General features: G+C 41.6%; 1 long non-coding RNA gene across 1 annotated transcript in view; it reads right to left on the reverse strand.

Annotated features, from left to right (window-relative positions):
• Positions 1 to 9,060, reverse strand: part of LOC104988676 — a 69,407-nt gene that overhangs the window by 28,940 nt on the left and 31,407 nt on the right. Inside the window, exon 2 of the long non-coding RNA XR_825273.1 lies at positions 3,308 to 3,461. This is a non-coding gene — a long non-coding RNA (uncharacterized LOC104988676). The remainder of the gene's footprint in view (positions 1 to 3,307; positions 3,462 to 9,060) is intronic.

Raw genomic sequence — 9,060 nt, forward strand, 5'->3', positions numbered from 1 at the left:
CCCAAGCATCCAGTATCGTGCATTGAACCTGGACTGGCATCTCGTTTCATACATGATATTTTACATGTTTCAATGCCATTGTCCCAAATCTTCCCACCCTCTCCCTCTCCCACAGAGTCCATAAGACTGTTCCATACATCAGCATCACTTTTGCTGTCTCGTACACAGGGTTATTGTTATCATCTTTCTAAATTCCATATATATGCGTTAGTATACTGTATTGGTGTTTTTCCTTCTGGCTTGCTTCACTCTGTATAATAGCTCCAGTTTCATCCACCTCATTAGAACTGATTCAAATGTATTCTTTTTAATGGCTGAGTAATACTCCATTGTGTATATGTACCACAGCTTTCTTAGCCATTCATCTGCTGATGGACATCTAGGTTGCTTCCATGTCCTGGCTATTATAAACAGTGCTGCGATGAACATTGGGGTACACGTGTCTCTTTCCTTTCTGGTTTCCTCAGTGTGTATGCCCAGCAGTGGGATTGCTGGATCATAAGGCAGTTCTATTTCCAGTTTTTTAAGGAATCTCCACACTGTTCTCCATAGTGGCTGTACTAGTTTGCATTCCCACCAACAGTGTAAGAGGGTTCCCTTTCCTCCACACCCTCTCCAACATTTATTATTTGTAGACTTTTGGATCACAGCCATTCTGACTGGTATGAAATGGTACCTCATAGTGGTCTTGATTTGCATTTCTCTGATAATGAGTGATGTTGAACATCTTTTCATGTGTTTGTTAGCCATCTGTATGTCTTCTTTGGAGAAATGTCTATTTAGTTCTTTGGCCCATTTTTTGATTGGGTCATTAGTTTTTCTGGAGTTGAGCTGGAGGAGTTGCTTGTATATTTTTGTAGATTAGTTGTTTGTCAGTTGCTTCATTTGCTATTATTTTCTCCCATTCTGAAGGCTGTCTTTTCACCTTGCTGATAGTTTCCTTTGATGTGCAGAAGCTTTTAAGGTCAATTAGGTTCCATTTGTTTATTTTTGCTTTTATTTCCGATATTCTGGGAGGTGGGTCATAGAGGATCCTGCTGTGATGTATGTCAGAGAGTGTTTTGCCTATGTTCTCCTCTAGGAGTTTTATAGTTTCTGGTCTTACATTGAGATCTTTAATCCATTTTGAGTTTATTTTTGTGTATGGTGTTAGAAAGTGTTCTAGTTTCATTCTTTTACAAGTGGTTGACCAGTTTTCCCAGCACCACTTGTTAAAGAGATTGTCTTTAATCCATTGTATATTCTTGCCTCCTTTGTCAAAGATAAGGTGTCCATATGTGCGTGGATTTATCTCTGGGCTTTCTATTTTGTTCCATTGATCTATATTTCTGTCTTTGTGCCAGTACCATACTGTCTTGATAACTGTGGCTTTGTAGTAGAGCCTGAAGTCAGGTAGGTTGATTCCTCCAGTTCCATTCTTCTTTCTCAAGATCGCTTTGGCTATTTGAGGTTTTTTGTATTTCCATACAAATTGTGAAATTATTTGTTCTAGCTCTGTTAACATGGCTCATCTTGATCTCCTCATCCACAAGAACTATGATTTTGATCATCCCAAGGGTTTTGAGCTTTCCAAGGAGACTACACTTTAAGGGAGAGAACATACTAACCAACCAACATTGGTTTCCACTTTGCTAGGCAGTTAGTCTTCGCAGTAAGTTAAAAACACAGCATCCTGGTTTAGGGGTCAGTCTCCCGTCACTTCCATGGTGTGAATCAGCTCCCTTCCATGCTCAGTCAGCCTCAGTGTCCTGAAAACCCTGGGCTTCTGGCTCTGAAGAGTTGCATGCCAGACCCTGAACAGTGGTGGCCATAGAGAGGTACTGCTCCCTGGTTCTAAGGGTTTCTATTTATTGTCCAAACCAGGACTCTTTTTGAGAGTGAAAGGGGGTGTTTTTAAAGAATATGTCACAGCAATGGGTATTAACTAGGACCTTTTCTGATGCTCTGTCTTAGAGTTTTACCTCGTAAGCTAGAATGCCCTCTTTCAACAATTCCTCCAGCTTGTTTCCTCTTAAATATGGATAAGGTAAAACAGGGAAGGATTATTGCCCTGTAGTCATAGATCTCCTACTTGTATCAAGAATCAGATTAAAAATCATGGGTTTTGGTGTGGGACTATACATGAGACAGAAGATTATTTTAAAAGAGGTTTCTGGCATTGAATATTTAGTGCTACACATTCAATTTGTTTACCATTTGTAATGATGAATTTCTTATTTAGTGTGAAACAAGTAGAGAGTTAAAACAATCTCAAGGTTGCTTTTACCTGTGTAGTCATGAATTTGACACTTCTGATCAGCACATACAAGTGATGATGATCAGCTTAACTGTGAGCAACTGAGTCACACTAAGTACACTCAAGACAGTTATGCCAAAACCAACTTGCTCATTTATAACAAGAGGTGTCAGTCATCCTGACACTTGTTTGATGCTAGATACTCCGTGCATGACCTTCCTAAAACATTAGCTGTAATGTGAACCAAACACTATTAAGTCCAAGGAGTCACAGCTAGAAAGCTGCCTCTTGGGGAAGTCTTCCCAACAGACATGCCTGTCTCAGGAGGGTTGGGGATTATACACATCTTACTCAAAATCTCCCATTTTTGCAAATCTCTTATGGTGCAGGCTGGCAAGGGATCTCCAAAACCATTTCTTATTTATGCTGTGCACAGAATTAGACTACATTTCCCAGCCCAAGTGTACATGGGTATGGCTGTATTCCCAAGCTCTGGCCATTGGAATTTGAATGGGAAGTGATCTGTATCACTTCTAAGCCCTGGACTAAATGTGAGCCTTTATGAGCCACTGGATGTCAATACTTGCCAGCAACCTAGATCCTTGAATGACCATGGAGCAGATCACCCTATGTTCATGCATGTGTGCATGCTAAGTCGCTTCAGTCATGTCTGACTTTGTGTGACCCTATAGACTGTAGCCCGCCAGGCTCCTCTGTCCATGGAATTCTCCAGGCAAGAATGCTGGAGTGGGTTGCCCTGCAACCAGGGGATCTTCCTGACATGGGGATTGAACCCTAGTCTCATGTCTCCTGCATTGGCAGGCAGGTTCTTTACCACTAGTGCCACTTGGGAAGCCCAGAGCACCCTATGCTGCTGCTGCTGCTAAGTCGTTTCAGTCACGTCCAACTCTGTGCGACCCCATAGATGGCAGCCCACCAGGCTCCCCTATCCCTGGGATTCTCCAGGCAAGAACACTGGAATGGGTTGCCATTTCCTTCTCCAGGGAGCGCCCTATACCTCACCCTAAACCAGACCCATCTTAGACTGTTACTTGGGCAACAAAGTCTTACCTGGCGATTTCCAAGTCCATTGTTGTTACCACTCCTTCTCCCATCACTTAAGTTGTCCAGCTCGCCTGAAGAAGGGAAGGATAGCTGACAGCAGGTATAGGAACTGCCCAGGACAGGAATGACCCAGAAGATTCCATTGGATAATTCCCTGTGCCTAAGAGTACAAAAAGAAGGATTAGGGCCTACTTTTGATGCTAATGTATCTTGTTACTCTTGCTTTCAGGGGCTCAATTGGAATCTCACATAATTAGAACCCAAGGTAGCCCACCCTGAGGAGCAAGATGACACCTGACTGAGAACTACTGGATTCAGGAGTGGTTTCACAGGCACACGTGTGATCTGTGAACTTGAACAGGGCCCTGCTCTCAAAGGTTTGGTTTAATGCTCTGCTTGCACATCATGAAATTCTTAATATCATCCTAGAACTTGTGTTATGTCAGTGTACTCCAATAAGATAACAAAATGTGCAGGAGATCAGTCAGGCAACAGTGGGCACCATGGATACTGAGCATTTGGTCTGAGTGCCAGGAACATGGGCACACGCATGCACACACACACACACACACACGGCAGACTGAAACCCCAGGTGTCCCTGAGGGTCTCCTGAGGGGACTCTGTGCACCAGAACCTAAGCCCAGATCATGGCAATGCAGGCAGCTGCAGTGGAAGCTGGCCCTGGGAGACAGGAGGCTTTGCATAGGGACAGCACTACAACCTGTGGTGCGAGGCCAGCTTGCCACTTGGTCCCTGGAGCCCATCTCTGAAGCATCAGCACAGATATTTTTTTAAAGCACTTTACAGTTAATTAACCCTCACAATAATCCTATTAAGCAGGAACTATTATTACTCTTTTAAATTAAAATTTTAAAACTGGGGGAGGAGCTAAGATGGCAGAGGAATAGGACGGGGAGACTGGTTTCTCCCCCACAAATTCATCAAAAGAACATTTAAACGCCGAGTAAATTCCACAAAACAACTTCTGAAAGCCGGCAGAGGACATCAGGCACCCAGAAAAGAAGCCCATTGTCTTCAAAAGGAGGTAGGAAAAAATATAAGACAAAAAAAGAGACAAAAGAGGGAGGCACGGAGCTCCATCCCAGGAAGGGAGTCTTAAAAAGAGAGAAGTTTCCGAACACCAGGAAACACTCTCACTGCTGAGTCTGTGCGGAGCCTTGGAAGCACAGAGGGCAACATAACAGGGAGGAAAAATAAACAATTAAAACCCACAGATTACGAGCCCAACAGTAACTCCCCCAGCGGAGAAGCTGCGCAGATGCCTGTACCCGCCACTAGCAAGCGGGGGCTGGGCAGGGAGACGCGGGCTGCATCGCTTAGAGTAAGGAGCTGGCCTGAAGCCCTGAGCGCTATCTGAGTGAACTAACTTGGGCTAGCAAACCAGACTGTGGGATAACTACCACGCGAAAAGCTAGCCCTAACCTAAGACAACGCCAGGCCCGTGCACAGAACAAAGGACTGAACAGAGATAGCCGGCTGCAGACCATCCCCCTCCGGTGACAGGCAGCCAGAGCTGGAAGGGGGCAATCGCAGCCCCCAAAAGACATTATCTACAAAACTGTAAGCAGGCTTCTTTGCTAACTAAGACTTCTTGGGGTTCTGGATGGTCAACATCCGCCTAAGAAGGTGTGCCGGTTGTACACCCAGAAAACCGAGCGGCAGGGAGGCGATAAATCGCAGCGACCGCGCTCACCAAACACCTCATCACCTGAGCTGCTCCGACCTGGGAAGGGCACAAAATGCAGGCCCACCAAACCCTGACTCCAGGGAACTCCTGACTCCAAGGAACATTAATTGACAGGAGCTCATCAAACGCCTCCATACCTACACTGAAACCAAGCACCACACAAGGGCCAACAAGTTCCAGAGCAAGACATACCTAGCAAATTCTCCAGCAACACAGGAACACAGCCCTGAGCTCCAAGATACAGGCTGCCCAAAGTCACCCCAAAACCATAGACATCTCATACCTCATTACTGGACACTTCATTGCACTCCAGAGAGAAGAAATACAGAACCACCCACCAGAACACCGACACAAGCTTCCCTAACCAAGAAACCTTGACAAGCCACCTGTACAAACCCACACACAGCGAGGAAATCACCACAATAAAGAGAACTCTACAAACTGCCAGAATACAGAAAGGACACCCCAAACTCAGCAATTTAAACAAGATGAAGAGACAGAGGAATACCCAGCAGGTAAAGGAACAGGATAAATGCCCACCAAACCAAACAAAAGAGGAAGAGATAGGGAATCTACCTGATAAAGAATTCCGAATAATGATAGTGAAATTGATCCAAAATCTTGAAATCAAAATGGAATCACAGATAAATAGCCTGGAGACAAGGATTGAGAAGATGCAAGAAAGGTTTAACAAGGACCTAGAAGAAATAAAAGAGTCAATATATAATGAATAATGCAATAAATGACATCAAAAACACTCTGGAGGCAACAAATAGTAGAATAATAGAGGCAGAAGACAGGATTAGTGAATTAGAAGATAGAATGGTAGAAACAAATGAATCAGAGAGGATAAAAGAAAAACGAATTAAAAGAAATGAGGACAATCTCAGAGACCTCCAGGACAATATTAAACGCTACAACATTCGAATCATAGGGGTTCCAGAAGAAGACAAAAAGACAGACCACGAGAAAATACTTGAGGAGATAATAGTGGAAAACTTCCCTAAAATGGGGAAGGAAATAATCACCCAAGTCCAAGAAACCCAGAGAGTCCCCAACAGGATAAACCCAAGGCGAAACACCCCAAGACACATATTAATCAAATTAACAAAGATCAAACACAAAGAACAAATATTAAAAGCAGCAAGGGAAAAACAACAAATAACACACAAGGGAAGTCCCATAAGGATAACAGCTGATCTTTCAATAGAAACTCTTCAAGCCAGGAGGGAATGGCAAGACATACTTAAAGTGATGCAAGAAAATAACCTACAGCCCAGATTATTTTACCCAGCAAGGATCTCATTCAAATATGAAGGAGAAATCAAAAGCTTTTCAGACAAGCAAAAGCTGAAAGAATTCAGCACCACCAAACCAGCTCTGCAACAAATACTAAAGGATATTCTCTAGACAGGAAACACAAAAAGGGTGTATAAACTCGAACCCAAAACAATAAAGTAAATGGCAACGGGATCATACTTATCAGTAATTACCTTAAATGTAAATGGGTTGAATGCCCCAACCAAAAGACAAAGACTGGCTGAATGGATACAAAAATAAGACCCCTACATATATTGTCTATAAGAGACCCACCTCAAAACAGGGGACACATACACACTCAAAGTGAAGGGCTGGAAAAAGATTTTCCATGCAAATAGGGACCAAAAGAAAGCAGGAGTAGCAATACTCATATCAGATAAAATAGACTTTAAAACAAAGGCTGTGAAAAGAGACAAAGATGGTCACTACATAATGATCAAAGGATCAATCCAAGAAGAAGATATAACAATTATAAATATATATGCACCCAACACGGGAGCACCACAATATGTAAGACAAATGCTAACAAGTATGAAAGGGGAAATTAACAATAACACAATAATACTGGGAGACTTTAATACCCCACTCACACCTATGGATAGATCAACTAAACAGAAAATTAACAAGGAAACACAAACTTTAACAGATATAATAGACCAGTTGGACCTAATTGATATCTATAGGACATTTCATCCCAAAACAATGAATTTCACCTTTTTCTCAAGCGCACATGGAACCTTCTCCAGGATAGATCACATCCTGGGCCATAAATCTAGCCTTGGTAAATTCAAAAAAATTGAAATCATTCCAAGCATCTTTTCTGACCACAGTGCAGTAATATTAGATCTCAACTACAGGAGAAAAACTATTAAAAATTCCAACATATGGAGGCTGAACAACACCCTGCGGAAAAACCAACAAATCACAGAAGAAATCAAAAAAGAAATTAAAATTTGCATAGAAACAAATGAAAATGAAAACACAACAACCCAAAACCTGTGGGACACTGTAAAAGCAGTCCTAAGGGGAAAGTTCATAGCAATACAGGCATACCTCAAGAAACAAGAAAAAAGTCAAATAAATAACCTAACTCTACACCTAAAGCAACTAGAAAAGGAAGAAATTAAGAACCCCAGGGTTAGTAGAAGGAAAGAAATCTTAAAAATTAGGGCAGAAATAAATGCAAAACATAACAGACCATAGCAAAAATCAACAAAGCCAAAAGCTGGTTCTTTGAAAGGATAAACAAAATTGACAAACCATTAGCCAGACTCATCAAGATACAAAGCGAGAAAAATCAAATCAATAAAATTAGAAATGAAAATGGAGAGATCACAACAGACAACACAAAAATACAAAGGATCATAAGAGACTATTATCAGCAATTATATGCCAATAAAATGGACAACGTGGAAGAAATGAACAAATTCCTAGAAAAGTACAACTTTCCAAAACTGGACCAGGAAGAAATAGAAAATCTTAACAGACCCATCACAAGCATGGAAATTGAAATCAGAAGTCTTCCAGCAAACAAAAGCCCAGGTCCAGACGGCTTAACAGTTGAATTCTACCAAAAATTTAGAGAAGAGCTAACACCTATCCTATTCAAACTCTACCTTCCTCTGCAATTTTCTGGAAAACTTCCAAACTCATTCTACGAGGCCACCATCACCCTAATACCAAAACCTGACAAAGATGCCACAAAAAATGAAAACTACAGGCCAATATCACTGATGAACATAGATGCAAAAATCCTTAACAAAATTCTAGCAATCAGAATCCAACAACACATTAAAAAGATCATACACCATGACCAAGTGGGCTTTATCCCAGGGATGCAAGGATTCTTCAATATCCACAAAATCAATCAATGTAATACACCACATTAACAAATTGAAAAATAAAAACCATATGATTATCTCAATAGATGCAGAGAAAGCCTCTGACAAAATTCAACATCCATTTATGATAAAAACTCTCCAGAAAGCAGGAATAGAAGGAACATACCTCAACATAATAAAAGCTATATATGACAAACCCACAGCAAACATTATCCTCAATGGTGAAAAATTGAAAGCACTTCCCCTAAAGTCAGGAACAAGACAAGGGTGCCCACTTTCACCATTACTATTCAACATAGTTTTGGAAGTTTTGACCAGAGCAATCAGAGCAGAAAAAGAAATAAAAGGAATCCAAATTGGAAAAGAAGAAGTAAAACTCTCACTGTTTGCAGATGACATGATCCTCTACATAGAAAACCCTAAAGTCTCCACCAGAAAATTACTAGAACTAATCAATGAATATAGTAAAGTTGCAGGATATAAAATCAACACACAGAAATCCCTTGCATTCCTATACACTAATAATGAGAAAATAGAAAAAGAAATTAAGGAAACAATTCCATTCACCATTGCAACGAAAAGAATAAAATACTTAGGAATAAATCTACCTAAAGAAACTAAAGACCTATATATCAGATCAGTCGCTCAGTCGTGTCCGACTCTTTGCAACCCCATGAATCGCAGCACACCAGGCCTCCCTATCTATCACCAACTCCTGGAGATCACTCAGACTCACGTCCATCGAGTCAGTGATGCCATCCAGCCATCTCATCCTCTGGCGTCCCCTTCTCCTCCTGCCCCCAATCCCTACCAGCATCAGAGTCTTTTCCAGTGAGTCAACTCTTCGCATGAGGTGGCCAAAGTACTAGAGTTTCAGCTTCAGCATCATT

The sequence above is a fragment of the Bison bison genome, unplaced genomic scaffold, assembly GCF_000754665.1.
Source record: "Bison bison bison isolate TAMUID 2011002044 unplaced genomic scaffold, Bison_UMD1.0 scf7180017864141, whole genome shotgun sequence".
Lineage (NCBI taxonomy): Eukaryota > Metazoa > Chordata > Mammalia > Artiodactyla > Bovidae > Bison > Bison bison.